The sequence below is a fragment of the Hypanus sabinus genome, chromosome 2, assembly GCF_030144855.1.
Source record: "Hypanus sabinus isolate sHypSab1 chromosome 2, sHypSab1.hap1, whole genome shotgun sequence".
NCBI lineage: Eukaryota > Metazoa > Chordata > Chondrichthyes > Myliobatiformes > Dasyatidae > Hypanus > Hypanus sabinus.
In genome coordinates, this window is record NC_082707.1 from 43,417,358 (window position 1) to 43,442,606 (window position 25,249).

General features: G+C 42.0%; 1 protein-coding gene and 1 long non-coding RNA gene across 2 annotated transcripts in view; one reads left to right on the forward strand and one right to left on the reverse strand.

Annotated features, from left to right (window-relative positions):
• Nucleotides 1-25,249, reverse strand: part of mcf2l2 (MCF.2 cell line derived transforming sequence-like 2) — a 312,522-nt gene that overhangs the window by 247,117 nt on the left and 40,156 nt on the right. The window lies entirely within an intron of this gene.
• LOC132378250 (uncharacterized) lies at nucleotides 1,600-8,455 on the forward strand. Its single transcript, XR_009506942.1, has 3 exons — nucleotides 1,600-1,661; nucleotides 2,246-2,495; nucleotides 8,353-8,455. It is a non-coding gene; the product is annotated as an uncharacterized LOC132378250 (long non-coding RNA).

The following is a 25,249-nucleotide window of genomic DNA, read 5'->3' on the forward strand; positions in this document are numbered from 1 at the left end:
TACATCCTTGGCAGTATGTCTGCAGAATACATTGACAGGAAAACAGATACAATCGTTTTTGGTATATAATAGTTGTGGTAGCAGTTCAGCGTTATTATTCCAGCCTTCCATTGTAACATATCAGTGACAGGATGCAGCATCTGTAAAGCATCCAGAATTTAATCTTGGATATTTAAAATGACACTGTTTAGCAAAGTGCTGCACAAGTATTTTATAATTCAATATGCTGCCTGGAAACTCACACCAGAGATCCACGTATGTGCAACTCAGATCACTGTTGATCCAAACCCAATTTAACCACAACCAATGCAAGCCTGGAGTTGAACTTATAACAGTCAGCTCTTGTCAGTTTTCCTGGCTCTAAGTGTAGGAGTAAGTGCTAGCACTTAGCATATACTGCATTATTAAAGCGCCAATTTGGCCCGAGAACTTCACTTTGTCATTCTCTCCAACCTGACTAGAAGTCAAAACAAGGTCGGGTCCTGTTTTTAGAATTCAGTAGCCAGGATATAAATCATGTGTGTTGTCTGCACATCCTGAAACCATTTACTAAATAGAAGTCATATAATGCACAAGCAGGCCAAAAGTTCTACTGTGAAATTAAAGAACAATGATCATAGAACAAGCTTGCTTCAAAGTAAAGCCATAATTTGCTCGTTTGTTGTCATATTAAATTTTTAGCTTTGAATCCTGAGCTATATACATCAACTTTACAAACTGTTTCCAAGCTCCACCGAGCCATGAAGGGATCCCAGGGGTCCTGACGGTCAACTCAATTCACCTATTTTAAATCACAAACAAGAGAAAACCTGCAGATGCTGTAAATCGAAAGCAACACACACAGAAAATGGTGGAGGAACTCAGCAGGTCGGGCAGTGATGCACTATCATTAACTCTCGGAGACTGGAAGTGAACGATAGGCTTTTATTGGCAGCAAAAGGGACCATGACATCTCGGAGACTGAGGGAGCAGCAGTGCCCCAATCGCCTTTATACAGGGGTCTGTGGGAGGAGCCACAGGAGCAGTCAGCAGAGGGAAGTGTCCAGACAGGTATACATAGTTTACCACAGGCAGCAAGATAAAGACCTTTCATCAGGGCTGGAAAGAAAAAGTCAGAGTGGGGGGGGGGGGGGGGGAGGGTTGAGAGGAGGAAGTAGTACGAGGCAGTAGGTGTTAAGTGAAACGAAATGGGGAGGGGGTGAAGAGCTGGGAAGTTGAAGGAGGGGGAATCTTCCCGTTCTTCCGTGGCTTTCCGTCCCTCCCCCTTTCCTTTCTTCCATTATCTTGTCTTCTCCTATCAGATTCCCCTTCTTCAGCCCTTTATCTCTTTACTTCACCCCCTCTCACAGCTTCACCTATCACCGTGTACTTCTCATTCCCCTTCCCCCCCCCCCCCCAACCTTACTCTGACTTTTCCCTCTTTCCAGTTCTGATGAAGGGTCTCGGCCCAAAACGCCGACTGCTTATTCTTTTCTATAGAAGCTGCCTGGCCTGCTGAGTTCCTCCAGCATCGTGTGTGTGTCGCCCATCTCTACACTACAATTTTCCCTCTAGCTCCATTGAAACTGGTAGGATGGGGGGGGAAGGGGTCGGTAAGTGGGATGATCAGGGAGAACTGTGAATATGGAAACCCCTTCACTGCAATGGGAGGTCCCGCAAAGGTAAGCTCTGTGAATCAATGGAGTCGGTCTCAAATATATTCAGTCACCTCGGAATTTCCTGCAATTATAACAACACGGATTATTTTTCAATTTTTATTCTCTTCTCTGGTATCTGAGCACTGTTGCACCCTAATTGCACTCAGAAGATTATAGTTTACTGCATTAACCATTATGGTCCTCCAAGAGCTATGAAGGTGTTCCAGTATTCAGAACCAGCAACTATATTTCAAACTTAAGATGGCATACAACTCTGTGAGGCACCTACAGGGGACAGTGTCTCCATACTCTAGGTGACCTTGCCCTCCTTGAAGGGATCTAGTCAGAGAAGCATAGTGGGTGGAGAAATGAATGTTTACAGATGCCCTGCAAGTTTAGGAATGGCATGGAAGACAGGCCCTGACAGTTTAGAGCCAATGGATATATTGAGAGATAATGGCAACCAGACCACTGGGACCCACAGGGCATTGGAGAAATTATATCAAACAGAGCCAAGCTTATGATAATGGTGCCGAACGGCGATTCCTTTGCTTACATATTTGGAATCAGCTCTATTTCTATATTTAGTATCTCCTTTTCCTTTTCAGGGTTCTTTTGAAGACCCTGACCTGGAGTTGCAGGCAGACTTTGTGGAAATGGGACCCACTCTCAAGGCCTCATGACCAGCCGCTTTCCAATACACCAAGGACGTGGCCTTCGAGGTCGGTGCCTCCGCCTGATGTGTTGGAGTACACAGAAGGTCAAAAGCTGCGAGCTGGCTGTGTGCCCAGATACCCAAGTTCGTTAGACAGAGAGCTTGGAAAAAGTGACGCAACAGACATCTAACACCATAAGTCGGTGAGTTGTTGGTTATATCCCCCCCTCTCGCTGTGAAACGGGGACACCTCTTTTTCCTTTATTGGGGAGAAAGAGATCCTGTGGTATGTCAAACCACAGGTGAATGAGCAGTTTTTGGGGTACTGCAAGTCTGCGTCTTTATTGATGCTCGAGTGCTTGGCAGAGAGTGCAGATGCTCTTTTGCTGGGTTCTGAACTGTCAATCATTCTATGGGACACTCCTCTGTTTCCGTGGATGTTTGTGAAGAAGAATTTCAGGGTGTATATTGTATACATTTCTATTACGTTAAATGTACCCACTCAAACAGCACCAGGCATCCAGCTGAAGATCATCAGAAGGCTTTCTGACATCTTGACTAGGTTGCAGGCTTTAGCGAGCATCCCTGCTGGGACCGGGGAGCATAGGGAGGGATGATAAGTATTCAGAGTGCAGCCCGGACGAAGGTGAGTACAAGCTGGCTTCACTCTAGGAGGGTGAGGTAGGAGAGTGTGGAAATGAGGGTTAGAGAGCACAGGAAATTCGGTAATTCCATACTAAAGACAGCTGAAAAGGTTGGGGCAAATACACTTAGCAATGAGTGTCTTAAACAGCATAATTAACAATTACTGCTGAACTACCTCTCTGGCTTTGAGATTTTCCATATTAAAAGAGTGGTACTTCAATTCCTTTTAAGGATGCTAATGTAATAGATTTATACAAAAATATGAAAATCTCTTAACCCTTTTTTCTACATTAAAAATCATTAGATAAATTAAACAGCATTTGCATTTCCTGTCCTTGGCTTCCTTGTTTGCAGATGGGAGTTCCACTGGGCTTATTCTCTATCTGTACGATTGAAGCCATACTGTTGCCGACAAATGACACAGACTTCCACAAGAGAGTGCCAGAGGAAAACAACTTCCATTTATAGCAACCGCATCACAAAGTGCTTCAGAGAATCATGATAAAAGATAATCATTTACGAGCTCAGCAGATGAGCTCATAAAACATTTACGGCCTTCCTTCATGTGGTGAACAAAACGAACTGCCTTCAGTGTTGAGAGCAAAATTTGGTTATAAAACAGCTTATTCTAAACAAAAATCAATGTAATAAAACATGCACTTATCATGAAAAGTCAAAATGTACCTCTAATTTGAAAAAAAATGCCAAAATACCCATTTATCAATTTACTTCATAAAATGGAGAATACCAATTTAGTTTATTCAATATACCAAGGGTGTAGCTATGGGCACTCGCATGGGCCCCAGCTATGCCTGCCTCTTCGTGACTTATGTGGAACAGTCTGTGCTCCAAATCTATACTGGTACTGCTCCCTAACTTCTCCTTCGATACATCGATGACTATATTGGTGCACTATATTCCTGCACCCATGCTGAGCTCGTCAATTTCATTGACTTTGCCTGTAACTTTCACCCAGCCCTCAAACTCACTTGGTACATCTTGGACACTTATCCCCTTTCTCGTTTTCTCAGTCTCTGGAGATAGACTGTCCACTGACATCTTCTATAAACCCACTGACTCCCATAACTACCCTGATTATACCTCTTCCCACCCTGCCAAATGCAAAAATTCTATTCCCTATTCCCAGTTCCTCCATCTCTGCCGCATCTGCTCCAATGATGAGGCTTTCCGTTCCAGGACATCCCAAATGTCCTCTTTCTTTAAGAATCGTGGTTTCACTTCTGCCATCATCAATGATGCCCTCACCCACATCTTCTCCATTTCCCGCACTTCAGCCCTTACCCCATCCTCCCGACACCACAACAGGGACCGTGTCCCCCTTGTCCTCACCTATCACCCCACCAGCCTCTGGATCCAGCATATTATCCTCCGCAACTTCCGCCACCTTCAACAGGACCCCACCACTAAGGACATCTTGCCCTCTCTACACCTCTCTGCTTTTCGCAGGGATCGTTCCCTCCGCAACTGCCTGGTCCACACATCCCTCCCACAGATCTCCCACTTGGCACTTATCCCTGCAAGCATAAGTGCTAAACCTGTCCCTACACCTCCTCTCTTACCACCATTCAGGGCCCCAAACAGTCCTTCCAGGTGAGGCAACACTTCACGTGTGTCTGTTGGGGTAATCTATTGCATCCGGTGCTCCCGGTGTGGCCTCCTCTACATCGGCGGCGAGACCCGATGCTGATTGGGGGACCACTTCGTCGAGCACCTCCGCTCCATCCACCACAACAGACAGGATCTACCAGTTACCACTCACTTCAACTCTGCTTCACATTCCCATTCAGATATGTCCATACATGGCCTCCTCTACTGCCATGATGACGCCAAATTTCGGTTAGAGCAGTGGTTCCCAACCTTTTTTTGGCCATGCCCCACCTAATCACCTCTAAAATCCTGATGCCCCCTGTGGTGATATATAATTCTTATTATTCAAAAAGTGAACTCCTATTCACCTGGAGGAAGCCTAAAAGACCATTAACTTGGTTTAAACAAGCTTCCAAAGAACATGGCATTCATGAAAGAGAAAAATAAAAGAACCAAAGGACTGTTAAAGTTCTGAGGAAGAAATTACTAAGAAATTGTAAAAAAAACATTAAGTGATATTAAAATAATAATAACAAGTAAATAAAACAATGCCGATTCGTTTCTACAGCATACAAAGATAGATACACCATTTAAAAGAGATGACGCAATGTACACACCTTCACACCACCAAGAACCGAAAGCTACTGCAAAAAGCAGCATTGGCGCAACCTCGTACGAGTTTCTTACGCATTTGGACTTGTTCATTCGTTCCTTCCTACATCGGTCAATTCATTAATTTAATTATGAAAGCCATTTGATGGTTGTAATGATGGTGATACACTATATATACAGTACATACGCAATTACACATGTACATACACACAAGTATTTTTATGTATGCATACTGTATATACACATATGTATTAACTCGCACACGCACTCATACTCACACAGACTTACTAGAAAAAATTCACTGTTAATAACTCATTCTCGAATTGCCCCCCTTAAAAATCAAATTACCCCCGTGGGGCATACGCCCCACAATGGGAACCACTGGGTTAGAGGAACAACATCTCATATACTGTCTGGGTAGCCTCCAACCCCTTGGTATGAACATCGAATTCTCCAATTTCCGGTAATTCCCTCCCTCCCCTCCCATTTTCACTCTGCCTCCTCTTCTAGCTGCCTATCACCTCTCTCATGATTCTGCCTTCTTCTAATCCCCATAGAGCTTTCCCCTTGGATTCCTTCTTCACCTCTCCTGCCTATCCCTTCCCTGCTTCCCCTGCCCCACCCCTTGATCTTTCCTCTGATTGGTTTTTCACCCTCCCCCATCTTCTTTATGGGGCCCCTGCCCCCTCCTTCTTTAGTCCTGATGAAGGGTCTCGACCCGAAACACTGACTGCTTCTTTCAACGGATGCTGCCCGACCTGCTGAGTTCATCCAGCTTTTTTGTACGTACCGATTTAGTTAAAGCTGCAACTCAAACATCAGGTCAACAAAACAACTTGAATTGTACGTAGTGTCTAGTAATTTTTTTTTTAAACTTCCTTGCCATCAATATTTAAAATTAAACTTAAATATGCATCTGGATGCTTTCCCAAAGGCCAACACTCCCAAATCCATTCTGTAAACTGATAAAATATTTCACAATTCATCTTGCTCAGAATTTTAATTTGACAGGTGTACCTTCCCCGATCCCACTTTCAGAACTGCAGAGAATGACTCACCCCTGATTATCCCAGCACAGTTTTATTTTGAAAACTAATACCGAGGAGCTCAGCCTAAACTAGGACAAAAGAAGTTGCATTGTAATCAGGTCTTGAGCTGTTAATGTGCAGCACTTTTCAAACGAGCAGTCCTCAGACCAAAGCAACTCATGCAGAAGATTGTAACCATAACTGTACCAATCCCAAAAATAGCAAGCTTTGTCTGCGCCTGTGTGAATCCAATTCATAGTTTCAGTGCACGATGATGTTAGTAAACAAGATAACTAAACATTCGCAGTTTAGGGCACTAGCACTAGAGCCGTCTCTATTTCCTGAGGGGACTGAGGTCCTTTAACATCTGCCGGACGATGCTGAGGATGTCCTACGAGTCTGTGGTGGCCAGTGCTATCATGTTTGCTGTTGTGTGCTGGGGCAGCCCACTGAGGGTAGCAGACACCAATAGAATCAACAAACTCATTCGTAAGGCCAGTGATGTTGTTGGGGTGGAACTGGACTCTCTGACGGTGGTGTCTGAAAAGAGGATGCTGTCCAAGTTGCATGCCATCTTGGACAATGACTCCCATCCACTCCATAATGTACTGGTTAGGCACAGGAGTACATTCAGCCAGAGACTCATTCCACCGAGATGTAACAATGAGCGTCATAGGAAGTCATTCCTACCTGTGGCCATCAAACTTTACAACTCCTCCCTCAGTGTCAGACACCCTGAGCCAATAGGCTGGTCCTGGACTAATTTCCACTTGGCGTAATTTACTTATTATTATTTAATTATTTATGGTTTTATATTGCTATATTTCTACACTGTTCTTGGTTGGTGCGGCTGTAACTAAACCCAATTTCCCTCGGGATCAATAAAGTCTGTCTGTCTGTTTAAAAACTACATTGTGGAAAAAACCTGGAAAAAAGTCTACAGTTTTGTAAAAACATTGGTTGGGTTTTTAAATAAGTATAATGGACAGTTTTAAAAAATCAGGTGTACAATCTGTTACTCCGACAGTTTCTGAGCGGCTAGATTATCCCGTTGAGTGAGTATTCTTGAGCAATCGCCTAACATTTTGATTTCCCTGACAGGACTTTTCCGACTTTCTTTCCTTGAATCCCCCGACGCACTCTGGGATCACTCACATTATTACTTAATTTCCTGAAATAGAAACTGATGGCATTGTGTACGACAAAATCTTTCCAGCATCTCTCCAAATAGAACAATAGAATCTAATCATAAAGGTAACTGTATCAAATCATTCGGCACAATTGAGACTACTCAGCATCTGTTTTTTTTAAACTTAATTTCGCGAGGGTTAATTGAACATTTGCCAAGAACAAAGCTAGATTTATAACAAAAACTTACTTTTTCTGGAAAAAAAAATGCATCATGGAGTTGTTGCTGATAATTTTTAAATTAATTTTATTAGTGCATCTGTACACCTACATTTTGCGCAGCTGATCCCAATAGAGTTCATGTCCACCTCTGGCCAGCAGTTCCACAGAGAAAAGCCAGCTAGTGTCTTCACTCCCATTAGCAAATGTTAAACTCAGACACTGTGCCAGAGGTCTCAGACCTCTTACTACACAATGGATCGCCACAGTTCCACGATGAAGCACCCATCCGGAGGAGCCAAAAGTCACGAGCCCATTGACTTGATTGATCACTGTCCCAGAGCAAGCCAGATTGTTTATATAACTTTATTGTTAGTTAAAATTCTTAGGAAGGCTTATTCCTGTTTTTAGGGGCCCTATGATATGCATTTTAGAACAGTTCAGAAATCAAGATTAAATTCTGCGGAAAATCCAGCCCAGTGCATTAAAGAACTGGAAAACTTCCAAGGTTTTGATGCAGATTTGAACTCCCCATTAGGATGTGATATCAAAGAACTGTTAACAACTTATCATTATTATACAATTACAGCCAATTTAACTTGGATGGGAAAATTATTTGTCTCAATTTTAAGGTATGTACAACTATTCAGAAGCATTCGAAGCTGTTCAACGTAGAGAATTCTGAATGTTCACAACTCTCCCGAAAATCCTGCTTATCTCAGTCTTACATTGATGTTCTCTCACTCTGAAGCCGTGCCTTTGTTCTAGGTAATTAAGGGTCTGGGTCCGAAAAACATCAACTGTGTATTCCTCTCCATAGATACTGCCTGACTCATGGGGTTCCTCCATTATTTTGACCGGTGTGCAGGAGCACGAGAAGCAGCGTCAATTTCTCCCAGGTTCGCAGCTGAAGATTAAAAAAGCACAATGCTTCACGACAGTTTTCGGAGTTGGACTGCACTCAGTGAACGGGATTCATTAGAAAAGGCAAATAAGTATGAGGCGGGGCAAGCAAGGAGGCCATTATGTGAGTGGGTGGCTTTAGCTCATCAGACTTGGGGAAGTATGTGGTAAGTGTCTTCTTTATTCTTCATTCCTCATATGTTAGGGCAATTGGTGTAGTGAGAATGGCTCCAGGGGCTAGGTTTTGTTCTGAGTGCGAGATGTGGCAATTCTGTGAGACACCCAGCATCCTGGAGAGCTACCTCTGCACCAAGCCGCAGCTCCTTGGAGACTGCAGCCCGATTACCATTGGCTGATACGGGAGACCGAGGAAGAGAAAGGTAGGAGCTCCAAGGGGGTGCTCACCCTTGGCTTACAGGAGGTGGGTAACTGGGCAGTCAGTGCAGAGTACCCCTGTCGCTGTTCTGCTCAATAATGAGTACACAATCGTGGATACTATTGAAGAGAACACGCTACCAGGAGAGAACCAGAGACCAGGTCTCTGGCACTGAGGTTGGTGCTGTGGTCAGGCGACAAGGACTGCAGTAACGATAGGAGATTCCATAGTCAGAGGAATAGAGATGAGAATCTGTGGAAGCGATAGAGACACCTGGATGGTACGTTGCCTCCCAGGTGCCAGGGTCGGGTCCGCAGGATGCTGAAGGTGGGGGCAGGGTGTGAGCAACCAGAAGTCTTGGTACATATTGGCACCTGTGACATAGCTAGGAAAGGTGAGGAGGTCCTGAAAAGAAATTTTAGAGAACGTGGTAGAAAGCTGAAAAGCGGGATCTCTAGGGCAGTATTCCCTGGATTGCACCTGTGCCACACACAAGTAAGGGTACGAACAGGATGATTTGGCAGATGAATGAGTGGCTGAGGAACTGGTGCAGGGGGCAGGGGCTCAGATTTCTGGATCATTGGGATCTCTTCTGGGGAAGGTATGACCTGTACAAAAGGGACAGATTACATCTGAACCCGAAGGGGACCAACATCCTTGCGGGCAGGTTTGCTGGAGCTGTTCAGGAGGATTTAAACTAATTTGGCAGGGGAATGAAACCCGGAGTGATAGGGTTGAGGATGGGGTAGTTGGCTTACAAACAGGAGCAATGTGTGGTGAGACTGCTAGCAAGGAGAGACTGGTGACAGAGCAAAATTGCAGACAATGGGGTGAGCTGAAACTCAAAGGTGGGACAAAAATTGAAAAAGCTGATGAATACAGGACTGATGTGTTGTATTTGAATGCACACAGTATACGGATTAAGGTAGATTAACTTGTAGCATGGTTACAGACTGGCATGTACGATGTTGTGGGTATCACTGAATCATAACTGAATGATGATTATATCTGGGAGATTAAAGTCGAAAGTATCGAAAGAACAGACAGGTAGGCTGAGGCGTTGGGGTGGCTCTGCTGGTAAAAAGTGAAATCATATCATTAGAAAAAGGTGACATAGGATCAAAAGGTGTAGATTCATTATGGGTAGGGTTAAACTGCTAAGATTAAACACCCTGTTGGGAGTCATATACAGACTTCCAAACAGTAGCAAATCACAATGCAAGATAGAAAATGGATATCAAAAGGGCAAAGTTACGATGGTCATGGGGGGATTTCAATCTGCAGGTAGATTGAGAAAATTAGAATGACTCTGAACATCGAGAGGATTTGTAGAATGCTTACAAGATGGCTTTTTAGAGTGGCTTGTGGTTGAGCCCACTGGAGGAATCAGCTATTCTGGATCCAGAATTGTGCAATGAACTGGATTTGATTAGGGAGCTTAAGGTAATGGAACCCTTAGGAAAGGAGGAATATAATATGAAAGAAGTTACCCTACAATTTGAGGGGAAGAAACTAAACTCAGATGCATCAGCATTACAGTGGAGTAAAAGGAATTACAGAGGAATGAGAGAGGAGTTGGCCAAAATTGATTGGAAAAAAACACTGGCAGGGATGATAGAGCAGCAATGGCTGGAACTTCTGAGTGCAATTTGGAAGGCATGGGGTAGATACATCCTGAGGAGGTAGTATTACAAAAGCAGGATGTTGTAGCCATGGTTGACAAGTCAAAACCAACATAAAACCAGAGGGTATATAATAGCACAAAAATAAGTGGGAAGTTAGAGGATTGGGGGGCTTTTAAAAAAACTAACAGAAGACAACTAAAAAAAAAGTACAGGAGGAAAAGATGGAATACAAAGGTAATCTAGCCAATAATATTAAAGTGGATACTAAACGTTTTTTTCCAATACACAAAGTGCAAAAGAGAGTTGGAAGTAGATATTGGACCACCAGAAAAGGATGCTGGAGAGGTAGTAGTGAGGGACAAGGAAATGGCAGATGAACGGAATAAGTATTTTGCATCAGTTTTCACTGTGGAAGACACCAGCAGTATGCAGGAGTGTCAGGGGTGAAGTTACCATTACTGGGGAGAAGGTGCTTGGAAAGATGAAAGGTCTGAAGGTAGGCAAGTCACCTGGACAAGATGGTCTACACTCCAGGGTTCTGAAAGACATGGCACAAGAGACTGTGGAGACATGGGTAATAATTTTTCAAGAATCAATGGATTTTTAAATGGTTCTGGAGGACTTGAATACAATCGGCCCTCCTTATCCGTGACGGATTGGTTCTGGGACCCCTCGGGGATACCAAAAAACGCGGATGCTCAAGTCCCTTATTTAACCTGTTTTGGTGCAGTGGACTTTAGGACCCAGCGAAACCCCTGACCTTATTTAACCTGTGTTAGAGCGGTGGTCTTTAGGAACCAGCAAAGCTCTGAATCCACAGTGTTTCTGTTCACAAAAATAATCACAATCATGATTGAAAATAAAGTGGAAATAATAAAGTGATCGGAAAGAGGTGAAACATCATTGGTCATCGGAAAAGCGTTAGGCTACAGTTTGTCAACGATCAGAACAATTTTAAAGGATAAAGTGAGAAAGGCCCTGCCCCAATGAAAGCTACAATTATTACTAAGCAACACAGTGGTTTAATTATTGAAATACATACATTTAAGTGTTTTATATGCATAAAGGTAAAATATATACTATTTTCTAAGACAAACGTTTGACTAACTGATGCTAAATAATACTAAATGTAGCTGTTCCAACTTTCCTGGTAAGAGAACTTCTGATTTTTTCGATCCCAATCCACAATAACCTACACACATCCTCCAATATACTTTAAATCATCTCTACATTACTTATAATACAAAGTAAATGTTATGTAACTAGTTGTTATAGGGCATTGTTTAGGGAATAATGACAAGGAAAAAAGTCTCTACGTGCTTGAACAACAAGTGCTGGAAGAGCACTTCCGGGTTTTCTCGATTCGCGGTTGGTTAAATTCACGCATGTGGAGCTTGCGGATAAAAAGGGCTGACTGTATTGCAAATGTAACCCCACACTTGAAGGGAGGGAGACAGGAAATTATAAACCAGTTAGTTTAACCTCTGAGGTTGGAAAGATGTTGGATTTCAACTGGTATGGGTGGGGGTTCGGGTGCTTGGAGACACTTGATAAAATAAGCCAAAGGCAGCACGATTTCCTCAAGGGAGTATCTTGCCTGAAAAATCTGTTGAAAAAAAGATTCAATTCAATTCAAACAAATAACAAACAAGTTAGACGAAGGAGAATCGCTTGAAGGTGTGTACTTGGATTTTCAGAAGGCCCACACATGAGGTTGCTTAATAAGTTCAGATCCATAGCATTACAGCAGATATACTAGCATAGATAGAGCATTGGCTGAATGGCAGAAGGCAAAGGGTGGGAATAAAGTGAGTCTTTTCTGGTTGGCTGCCGGTGACTAGTGGTGTTCTGCAGGGGTCTGTGTTGGAATTGCTTTCTCTTTTACATTATATGTCAATGATCTGGATGACAGAATTGTTGGCTTTGTGGCCAAGTTTATGGACTTAGTAGAGGGACAGGTAGTGTTGAGAAAACAAAGACTACAGAAGGACTTGGATTAGAAGAACAGGCAAAGGAGCTGCAGATGGAATAGTGCAGGAAAGTGTATGACCATGCACTTTGAGAGAGAAAATTCAAAAATATAAGGTGCAAAGGGACTTGGGAATCCTTGTGCTGGATTCCCTAAAGGTTAAGTTGCAGTTTGAGTCAGTGGTGAGGCAGGCAAATGTGATGTTAGCATTCTTTTCAAGAAGACCATAATAGAAAAGCAAGGTTGACTATTTATAAGACACTGGTGAGGCCTCACATGGAGTTCTGCAAGCAGTTTTGGGCCCCAATCTAAAAGATGTACTGTTCGTGAAGAGGGTTCAAAGGAGGTTCACAAGAATCATTCCAGGATTGAAAGGGTTTTCACGAGGAGCAGTTGATAGCTCTGGGCCTCTACCCACTGGAATTCAGAAGAATGATAGGGGATCTCACTGAAGCCTATCAAATGTTGAAAGGCCCAGATAGAGTGGATGTAGAGAGAATGTTTTCTTGTGTGGGAGGGTCCAAGACCAGAGGACATAGACTCGTAATAGAGTAAGGTAGATTTAGAACGGAGATGAGGAAGAATTTCTTTAGCCAGAGAGTGGTAAATCTGTGGAATTTGTTGCCACAGGTGGCTGTGGAGACTACATCCTTGGGTAGTCATTGCAGAGGTTGATAGAATCATGATCAGTCTGGGCATGAAGAGATATGGGGAATGGGGTTGTGAGGGAAATGGCTCAGCCATGATGAAATGGCAGAGCAGACTCAATGGGTTGAACGGTGCAAGCTGCTCCTATATTTTAGTGATAAATTCAATTGGGGGAAAACAGTATTTTTATCTTTTTGACAAACCCCCTGAAGACCTTAAATAAAAACAAATTCCGGCAGCAATCCACAGGACAGACAGCGTCTGTGATAAACCAAAGGGATTGACATTCTGTATCAAAGTTCAAACCCTGAAATATTAAGCAAGACACTCAAAATGCTGGAGGAACTGAGCAGGTCAGGCAGCATCTATGGAAAGGAATGATGACATTTCTGGATGAGACCCTTCTTCAGGACTTACGAAATATCAGTTTGTTTTCTCTTTCCACAAGTGCTATCCGATTTGTTGAGGTTTTCTGGCATCTTTTGTTTTATTTCAGATTTTCTGCATCTGCATTGTTTATACTCCTCAGCTGAACTACACGAGTTCTCCTCAACTACAAGTGATTAAACGCCCAGTTTGATCACTCTTCCCCTCATCTCATCGAAAGTATTGACTTTTAAAAATATATAGTCTCCTTTAAAACAAAATTATCAAGCTTATACCCAAACCCCAGAGAAATCACTGTCAGTTTTGAAGTAGATCACAAACATGGTGTCAGCCTTTTCACATTGGGAGGAAAAACATCTAATTCTAATCACTGCCAATGCATAGTCTCTCCCAGGAAACGTGCAGATGCAACAGTTTGCTTTGGTCACTTGCCTCTCCAGATTTTCAGCAGCAAGACTCAGCTAGGGCTAGGAAATGAGAGGCCATCTCATTACAAAATAGAAAATGAGGGGGTCTACATGGCTGTGATCTTGTTTTTAAGTGTTAGCAGTTTGAATACTAGTAACTTCAGAACTTCCGGAAATCCGGAACATTTAATTTGCCAGTTCGCTCTGGTGGTGGATTTCACAAGGCATGTGTGTTGGGATCTTCCTGCATGACCTTTGGGAAATCACCGCTTGTATCCTGATGTAGGACATACATGGTAGAGCACACGAGACCCCAATCGGTTTCAAAGTGGATTGTGGGTCTGCAAAAAGAAAACAAAAGGGGAAAGCAAGTTTCTTTCTCACCTTACCTGTTTTGTTTTACTTTAACATTTTAAATTTATTTTAGCTTGCCTCTAAATTAACTGTATAGTTTAAGAAGTATTAAAATATTTTTAAATGTTTTGGAAGGACTGAAATTTAGAAAATATTAAAAATTTGGAGAAAGGGCTCTGCCAGCTGTCAAGGCTTGCAATAGTGTTTTGGGGCCAGGATTCCTCATTATTAAAGCTGTCAGCTCAACTGCCACTCAGCCAGCTGGGGTCAGGGATGCTTCAGGCCAGCAAGGCAGCTGTCCCACATTTGGACTAGAAAAGAGACTGTGGGCAGTAAGAATTCGACTAATCCTTCCACTAGCTTGAGATTGTAGAATTGTGACTCAGGGTCTTGAAATATGGGTTTGGTCATTTTAGATGGAGGGAAATGTCTTAATTAACACATCAGCAAATCTTCAGAAACTTCTGCGGAGAGTTGTGGAAATTTGTGTATGTTTACTACAGAACTGACTTTCACTATTTCAAGGGGGGATAATGTGTAAGTAGATAATATTACTGAGCAGCCAACAAGTTTCAAATGGTCAAATAGATGGCTGAGGCTGCAGTCACGTTCAGTCTCAGATGGTAGCAAAAGAGGGCGTGAAATTGATAGCTTCCAACCCATGGTTGCAGGACTTCCTGATTGTTTTGTTCTTGCTGATACTTAACTAGTGTCATCTAACATTGGACATTAAACATTTAACAAGGCAAACTTTGTGTATTGGAATAGGTGGAAGATGGAGGACAAAGGGAAAAGAAATCACAGTTCCTGAACAATTAACAATAGAATCACAAGTAACAATCGGTTTCTATTACTATCACTATTTTCATTTCTTATAAAACTAATGTAGCATTTACCCATATTAAAAAGGAGTCTTTTTGCTGTTTTGTTACATATGGAAACTGCTATTGGGAAAAGTTAATTGGAAATTTATCAATAATACAAGCTGACACAATTTAAATCTACAATTTCAATGTAGATGCTAATAAGCAAGTCAAAGCTAAACATCATTACTAAGACCATCAGACATTACCACCCAACCACAGATTATTCTGCACATCTGAATAACTTTGCAAATCCCATTCAAAGGTTTCAAAAGGTACATTTAATGTCAGACAGATGTATACAATATATATCCTGAAATGCTTTTTCTTTGCAACCATCCATGAAAACAGCAGTGCCCCGCAAAGAATGAACGACAGTTAAATGTTAGAACCCCAAAGTCCCCCCCCCAGCTCCCCCCTCCCGCACGTAAGCGGCAGCAAAGCAACAATACCCCCTCCCCACCAGCAAAAAGAGAGCATCGGCACCCACCACTGAGCACTCGAGTGCAACAGAGCAACAGCAAAGACACAGACTTAATCTTCCTAGTATTGTTGGTGCAGAAATTCACAGATTATTTGAGAGCCATAGGCAAAACCTTCCCTTACCTATTCACACAATTTAATTTCAGCTCCAAGGTTGCAACATAAATAAACGGCTTCAATCATTCTTTTCTTATACCTCACAAAGTTACATTTCTAAAACTTCCAATACAAATCCATTCATTGTAATTTACAAAATTCAACACAATACACCACAAGAGAGCTTTTAAACAAATGTGTAAATACATACAGTTTTGCGTGCATGCCAGATGTCGGCACGTTTGTACAAAGTGGAAATAAGACTTCATTTCCCCTTCAGAAATCCGGACAACATTACAAGGCAAGGCCTCAATTACATGATCATGTTGGCAATATTGGTAGGTCATTAATACCTCCCAGAGTTTACATCCTTGCTTATTGTGACCATTTGAGGGAAATGCTCACAATCCTTCACAGGCATCTGATTTCTCACTACCTTACCCAAGGTCAGGTATTATACTAGAAATCTCACCAACAGCTTATTGGTTAGTGCTGTGGGGATAATTAGCTGTTCTCCTGCATACTTCTATCTCTTTCTAAAAGATTAGAGCCATTTTTTCCCCACAAGAAGTTTTGCAAGTTATTTATGGTCAATTTGGACTTCCAATATTGAGCTATTTCACAATTCTAAGCATATAATTCATTGATAAAATGCAACTACGTTAAAATATTTTAACCAATTTAAATTCAGATGTCGATTTACCATTACTAAGTGCTTGAATTATCAAATGCCATCACTTTGGACTTACAAAAAGCATGTTCAAATTTTATTAAAGTGTTATCCATCACTAATACTTGCAGAGCCAATAGATTTTTAATAAATGTATACTGTCAGAATTGAAGCTTTGTTAATCAAGTTGAACGAAAGTAATTTAAAAATGTACAGTGATTTTGACAATGTAAAATAGTGAATGCTTCCGCATTATTTTTGGCTCCCCTTTCTGAATTGTAATCTGCTGTGCCACTATTCCAACAGCTGCTTATCAGACAACACAGATGGCCAGCTTCCTGCTAATACAGATGGCACGTTAATACAATCTTATCGCTCGTAGATTAAAACTACCTGAAGGATACAATTCCTTGGCTTTTCCCTATAATTTAATTTCATTGGCATATTCACAAATTATTTCAATTTCATCTTCCAATATTTTAGAATCACCAAAATCTTTCCTGGTGTTATGCGAAGTACTGAGGAAAACAAAGGGTCATTAGATTAAAGTATTAAGATAAGCCTCTTTGGTTTACTAGGACAGCTTTTCATCTCTGCTGTAGGTGGCAGTGCAACCATTTCTTACAGGAATGAATGTTGGTGGGATGGGACAGCAGATGAATTTGATAGTGCATTGGTTATTTAGCTTCGTAGTCATATTTTAATCTCATGACATGATTCCAATCTCTCCTCAGCACACACACACACACACACACACCCCCCCCCCCCAGGGTATTGCAAGATTCATTCCATTATCTTCAATGCATTGACTAACATCAGCATCATATTTCTAAGTGCGCATCTCTAAAGAAAATATCTATTTATGCCAACTGATTTTGTTCTCCAAAAGCACTTGATTCATAAAACTGGGCATTCATTTGTTGTAATCCACTATGTCTTTAATATTTGCCTTTAACATCCAGTTGCCTTTAACATTTATATTGTATCAATGTGGCATCAATTTTTTCCTGCCAGCAATACATCTGAGAGGTTTATGTACTTTACCCAGCCTCTCCAGTAATGGGACGGACCTACAGAACCTTGGCAGAAGCCGCACCATCTTCAACAGGTCCATGAGCAGGAACTACTGCACTTTGAAATATGCCAATCTGAAAAATAAATTAGTTGTGGGCAGGCTCTTGCATTGGAGGCCAGCTAGGTTTGAGCAGACCAAAGTACAGTACATCCTTCTGAGTGGATGATCTCGCAGTGGCAGTAGGTGTTTGTCTCAATAGGGCTCCCGAGGAACAGCCCATAGAGCACAGAGGTTTCTGTCATTTAGTTGTGAACCTCAACAAAAGCCACTGCATTTCTTTAAGAGCACTTTGGCAAAAGCACACTCCGTCCGGAAGGAGACATAAATTGGTCCCATCCCCACTCCAATCTCAAGGGCAAATTAGGAGTGTGACAACACACTGGCTCTGTGTAAAAACTCTGATAAGGAGGATCCTTCTCAACGCTAGCACGTATTAACAGATAAGTAATTACACTGAAATAGGGATTAGACCAAAAAAGAAATTGAAGGAATTTGGTATCTTTTGGAGTTTATAATGGTGTCAAAGGTTTGCAATGATACTGCGGGCCACCCTTTCAAGTAAAACCAAATGTTCAAAGCAATCAATTCAGTGAAATGCACTTGCAGTTTTAGAAATTAATTAGCACTGTTGCTATTCTTCTTTATAATAGAGTATTAGAAAAAGTTATGTTCAAATAATTAATAACAATCTGTGAAATCCAGGCAAAACATAATATTTAAATTTATCTGCATCTTAAATCAAAAGAAGGTGGAACTTAGGAGAATTAATGGTGCCTAACGGCGACTCCTTTGCTAGCATCTTTGGAAACAGTTCTATTTCCACCTTTAATATCTCTGTTTCACTCTTTCAGGATTCTTTTGAACACCATGACCTGGAGTTGCACTTTAACTAGGGCCCCTTGCAGGAATGGGACCCGCTCTCGGGGTTTCATAACTGGTCATTGTTCCAGATGCCAAGGACGCAGCCTAACAGCTTCACTCACCTTTGGAGGACCGGGATCTTGTGGCTCTGGAGGCGGTGGGATCGAAAGTCAGTGTCCGAGCAGAAGACTGGCAAGTCGTGGGAGATGCAAGATCTTTGGGCACGGAGCTCGGAAAAAGCGACGCAATGGACCTTTAACATCATAAACCAGCGAGTTGTTTATGTCTCCCCTCTCGCTGTGAAATGGAGACACCTCTCTCCCCATTATTGGGGTGAGAGAGAGCCTGTGGTATGACAAATGCTGGGTGACAAATGTAGTCTTTGGAGTACTTGGCAAGTCTGTGTCTTTTGCTCACGCTTGAGTGCTCCGTGGTGGCTGCCGATGTTTCTTTTGCCGGTTGAGGAAGGGGGATAGTTGCTTGCTGCCGCTTACACGCGGGAGGGAGGGGAGCTGGGGGGGGGACTTTGGGGTTCTTACATTTAACTGTCATTCATTCTTTGGGGCACTCCTCTGTTTTCGTGCATGGTTGTGTATTGTATACATTTCTCCGACATTAAATGTACCTTTGAAATCTTTGAAATGAGGAAACTCATGAGCCAAGTTCCTATGCCCAGCTTTCTTTAAAGGAATTGCCAAAACTAACAGATGAACAATTCTCAGAAGGGAATTAACAAGCCGACTTTCATCTGTCTGGGAAACATGTAGGTGGCCTGATCTAGAATATCAAACTTGCCTCCACATAATTTCTGGTTGGTCAAAACCATGATCAAATCAAAATGGACAGAATCATGTATCTAATCAATCTTTTGTATAATCTTTGCAAAGATATTTAACAAGCTATTTCAAGGTATAACAGATAGCAAAATAATATTAGCAGCCTTGTGCATGATTTGGAAGTAGATGCCTCTGTCAGCATTATAGTGCATAAAATATGTTTCTGATTGATGGTCTGAATTATTCACCATCTCCAGCATTTACATGCTACTAGTTAACTACTTCAGCCCAAGAAGCTTTATCCAAATGTAGTCCACGCATTTTAGCAGAACTGGTTTGTTCTTCCAGTGCAGCCCTTTGGGATTAGTTTCTTTTTGAAAATAACTTTTACATTTATACAGAACCCAAAGAAATGATGGGGACATTAGTTTAAATTTATCTGTTATTGTGAGTTTAGAACAAATGTGTCATTCTTATCTCAGCTGCAGTTATGATCAAGTTTGAATTGCCAAACTAAGTACCAAACTATGATGGAAAACAGAATGACTCACTCAGTGGCACACTCATGCACCCACTCATGAGTGGGTAACATCATTTTTGACAGAACTAATCAAGTTTCTAGGTCATATTGCCCACAGAACACAGAACAATACAGCACAGGAACAGGCTCTTCAGCTAATAATTTCTATCAAACACCATGCCAAATTAAACTACATCCCTGCACGTGATCCACATGTGCTTCCACCACTACCCCAGGCAGCCTGTTCCAGGTGCCAACGACTCTCTGCAAGAACAAATATTAACCTGCACATTCCCACTAAACTTTCCCCCTTTTGATTTAATTGCATCCCTAGTATCTGACATTTCTATCCTGGGGGGAGAATTCTGATTGTGTAATTCAGCCAAGAAATGAAATGTATTTAGAGGAGAATTAATTCACGATATCAAAACCCCCCGAGACAGCAAGGTGTACAAGGCCAGAACAAAAATCCCAGATGTAGTGCCGAGTTCATGTTCCAGAACTAGCTGTGTGTTCTGGAATAACCTTCCCCATTGACAGAGTAGAAAACTGCCCAGTCCTATCCACAAGGATCAAAGCAATTCCTATCCAGCTAATTAGTGATTGGTGAGGGTTGAGATATCACAAGTTAACAGCTCAGAGAAAATGGGTAAGCAATGCTGTGGAGAGTGGGCACAGGCCTGAAGGATGAACTCAAGTTATTGTCTTATCTAGCAGTGTCCAACTACATCGGATCCCTTACAATATTGTCCCGTGTTACATCCATTGTGACCCTGATGTGGAAGATGTTTCACAGGTACAAGGATGACTCACAGTCTGAAGTGCTTAGTCAAAATTCCCTCCCTCCCCCCCAAAAAAAAAACACAAGCAGCTGGGAGATGGTCATTATTACTCTTCATCCTGTAAAACATAGGGTTTTTAACTGCAATAATTCTGCAAAATAAAACACGGTATTTCTGGGCAACATTAGGTGTACTTAACTGCAGTGGTTGTACCAAGCTGTTCATGGTTGAGTATTTTTATTTCCAGCCATTCCCCAACCAGAAAAGGGAATGGATGCAAAGGAACTTATGTGTATTAGATTGAATTTCTAGTGGCTGATGACATGATATTGCAGATCACCATTCACTTCAGCACTTTGCAAGTGTGGATGCATTCTCCATCCCCCCCAAGAATGTAGCAACATTTCATCATCATTTTGCAGCATTTTAGAAACTTGGGTGAAGGAAAACAAAAACTGATAATGATAGCACATCTAACCTGCTTTCTGCAACTAGATAGGCTTCAAACAATTCTACAGGTCTTTTCAGAAAATTCAATGCTGGGGAAATCAGAAGAGCACAAAAACCATACAGCCTTTCAGTCCATGATGGCTCTGTTAACCATTATAATAATCTAAAGTGCACATAATCCAAATCCTGCAATTTCCAGCTTGTTCATTTGCCTATCTAGATGCCATCTAAACATGACTTGGATGTAGAGTATACCCACTTAATATCCTATAGAGGAGTACGCCTCCTCTAGCAGCACGTTCCAGGCATGCTGTGTTTAAAATAAAGCTTGCAGAGTAAATCTCCTTTGAATGTTTGCCCTCTCACCTTAAAGCTTTTTCCATCCTGGGAAAAAGACCGTTTACCCTATCTATGCTTCTCATGATCTTACACAATTCTATCAAACCTCCATTGCTACTTCAAGTGCCAGGTTTTAGATTTTACAGAAGGGACAGGGAGGGAGGCAGAAGAGGTGGGGGCATGGCACTGTTGATCAGAGATAGTGTCACAGCTGCAGAAAAGGTGGACGCCATGGAGGGATTGACTACAGAGTCTCTGTGGGTGGAAGTTAGGAACAGGAAGGGGTCAATAATATATATATACATACATATACACATACACACACACACACACACACATACATATATACCAAGCAGTATTGGGTTGCAAGCTTATAGGTCCTTGAAAGCAGCAACACCAGTGATAAAGAAGGAGTGTGGCATAGTTTCTTCCATCAGTTAGGTGCTGAGAATGTAAGTTGGAAAGTTATGTTGCAACAATATAAAACATTGGCTAGACTATATTGGAGTATCGTGCGCCACATTACAAGAAGGATATATATAGGTGTAATAATAACAGAGTTGTTGTGATGGGAGATTTTAATTTCCCAAATATTAATTGGCATCTCCCTAGAGCAAGGGGTTTAGACGGGGTGGAGTTTGTTAGGTGTTCAGGAAGGTTTCTTCACACAGTATGTAGATAAGCCTACAAGAGGAGAGGCTGCACTTGATTTGATATTGAGAGATGAACCTGGTTAGGTGTCAGATCTCTCAGTGGGAGAGCATATTAGAGATAGTGATCATAATTCTATCTCCTTTACAATAGCATTGGAGAAGGATAGGAACAGACAAGTTAGAAAAGCGTTTAATTGGCGCAAGGGGAATTATGAGGTTATCAGGCAGGAAATTGGAAGCTTAAATTGAAAACAGATGTTCTCAGGGAAAAGTACAAAGAAATGTGGCAAATGTTCAGGGGATATTTGTGTGGAGTTCTGCATAGGTATGTTCCAACAAGACAGGGAAGTTATGGTATACATGAACCATGGTGTACAAAGGCTGTATAAATCTAGTCTAGAAGAAAAGAAAAGCTTGCAAAAGGTTCAGAGAGCTAGGTAATGTTAGAGATCTAGAAGATTATAAAAGGAAATTAGGAAAGCCAGAAGGGGCCACGAGAAGGGTTTGGCGGGCAGGATTAAGGAAAGCCCCAAGGCATTCTGTTAAGAGCAAGAGGATAAGACATGAGAGATTAGGACCTATCAAGTGTGACAGTGGAAAAATGTGTATGGAACCAGAGGGGATGGCAGAGGTACTTAATGTTTAAAAAAATCAATTCAAGTTTGCCCAAGATTTTCTTATAGTTAATACTCTCCATTAAAAACTATATCATCGTGAACCTCTTGTAAAGCTCCCCAAAGCTTCCACATCCTTCTTGTAATGTGGCGCACAATACTCCAATATGGTCCAGCCAATGTTTTATATCGTTGCAACATAACTTTCCAACTTACATTCTCAGCACCTAACTGATGGAAGAAACTATGCCACACTCCTTCTTTATCACTGGTGTTGCTGCTTTCAAGGACCTATAAGCTTGCAACCCAAGACTGCTTGGTATATCAACACTCCTAAGGGTCCTTCCATTTATTAAATAATTTACACTTAAATTAGACTTCCCAAAGTGCAGCAAGTCAAACATATCCATAATACACTCAATCTGCCATTTCCCTGCCAACATTTCCAACTGGTCTATATTTGTTGAATCCTTTGGCAATTTTCCTCACTATACACAACTCTGCCAATGTTTATGCAAACTTATTAATTATCCCATCTACATTTTTTGTCCAAATAATTTACTTAAGTGCATTACAAACAAAGGTAACAGCACTGATCCCTGCAGAACACCACTGGTCACAAAATTGCAGTCAGAATAATAGTCCTCTTTTGTATTCTATGGCCAAGCCAATTTTGAATCCTATCTACCAAGTTTCCAAAGATCCCATATCCCTTAATCTTTTTTTTTGGTTAGTCTACCATACGGGATCTTTTCAAAAGATTTACTTAAGTCCATGTACACAATACTCACTGCCTGACCCTCATCACCCATCTTCATTACCTTCTTTAAATGTTTTTAATACTTTTCTAGATGCAAGTATATTCTATCACTAAGAATTTTCTCCAATAATTTCAAGGCTCAACAGCTGATAATTCCCTAGTTTGTCTCTACTGTCTTTCTTAAACAGGAATTCATTGGCTATTCTAAAGTTTTTTTTTTGGCACCTTGCCTGCAGCTGAAGAGGACACAAAGATCTGTCAGACCCAGAAATTTTTTCATTTGCCTCTCTCAACAACTTGACCCAACAAGTTCCCAAGATATCTTAATGCTCTTCAATAGCCGCTCTTTGATATAGACATGTCATATAACATCAGCATACCGCATCTTGAGCTTGCTATCGTCCATGTCCTTCTCCTGCCTCTACAAGGACCTGGAGCCACTGCAATTTGCCTATCACCACAACAGGTCTATGGCAGATGTGATCTGTGATCTCTATGGCTCTTCACAGCTTTAGATTACATGGACAATACAAACACCTCTGGCAGGTTGCTGTTCACTAACCGTGGCTCAGCATTTAACACCATCATTTCCACAGTTCTGATTGATAAGCAACAAACCTGGGCCTCCATATCTCCCTCTCAACTGGAAGACCACAATCTGTGTGGATTGGTGACAATACCTCCTTCTCGCTGACTATCAATACTGGCACACCTCAGGTATGTGTTTAGCCCTCTGCTCTACTCCCTCTATAACCATGACTGTGTGGCTGGGTATAGCTCAAATGCCATCTACAAATTTTCTGATTATACAACCATTGCTGGTAGAATCTCAGGTGGCGACAAGAGGGCGTACAGGAGCGAGATATACCGGCTAGTTGAGTGGTGTCACAGCAACAACCTTGTGCTCAATATTAGTGTAACCCTTACCCCACAGGCTGGTATATGTCTCGGGGAAAAAGGAGATCCAGCCACTCTCCAACCCACCTCCCGTACACGCAGGTGCTGTGAGAATCGAGTTAATGCCTCGCGCCCGCCAATAGTATCAAACCCACAACAAATACCATTATGAAATACACTTTAAAGAGTTTACTAAAATTAAAAAAACAGTAGGCAATACTATATATATTATATACACACACACACACATACAAGGAAAAAAACAAAAGGCGCCAACTTATCAAAGTTCAGTCTGTTTAGTGCACTCGTTGGAGCTCAATCAACGAACCAATCGACCCATCTGGCCGTCGCACCTAGGACCACCCTGGTGGTCTTACGAGCAGTCCAGCACACGTCCACCTTCCTCAGCGTCTTCCTCGGCCTCCCCAAAAAAACCTGCGAAAACCCCTCCCCCAAGTTCCCAGCATCACAAGACACAATGACATTCCCCATTGATTAACAAATGAATACAATTACCATATCAGCCATTCTAAAGTGAAACAACGGCGAGAGAAACACTTATCCGACAAAGAAACATTCCTACTTGTAACAAACCAAAGAGGCCATTTTGAGTAACATACCCAGGACATTGTACATTAGTAAGACAAAAGAGCAGATTGTGGACTTCAGGACGAGTAAGACAAGGGGACACGCACAATCCTCAGAGGGATCAGAAGTGGAGAGAGTGAGTAATTTCAAGTTCCTGGGTGTCAAGATCTCTGAGGATCTAATCTGGTTGCAACATAGTGTTATAGCTATAAAAGGCGGCAAGATAGCGGCTTTGTTTCATTAGGAGTTTGAAGAGGTTTGTCACCTAAAACACTCAAAAACTCCTCTCGATGTATCGTGGAGAACATTCTGACAGGCTGCACCACTGTCCAATGGGGGGGGGGGGGTGTCTGGGGGTGGGCTAGTGCACAGGACTGAAAGAAGCTACAGAAAGTTATAAAATTAGTCAGCTTCACCTTGGGCGCTAGCCTCCATAGTATCCAAGACACCTTCAAGGAGCCATGCCTAGGAAAGACGGTGTCCATTATTAAGGACCCCCCCATCACCCAGGACATGCCCTCTTCTTAATGTTACCGCCAGAACGGAGGTACAGAAGCCTAAAGGCACACACTCAGTGATTCAGGAACAGCTTCTTCCCCTCTGCCATCCAAATCCTAAATG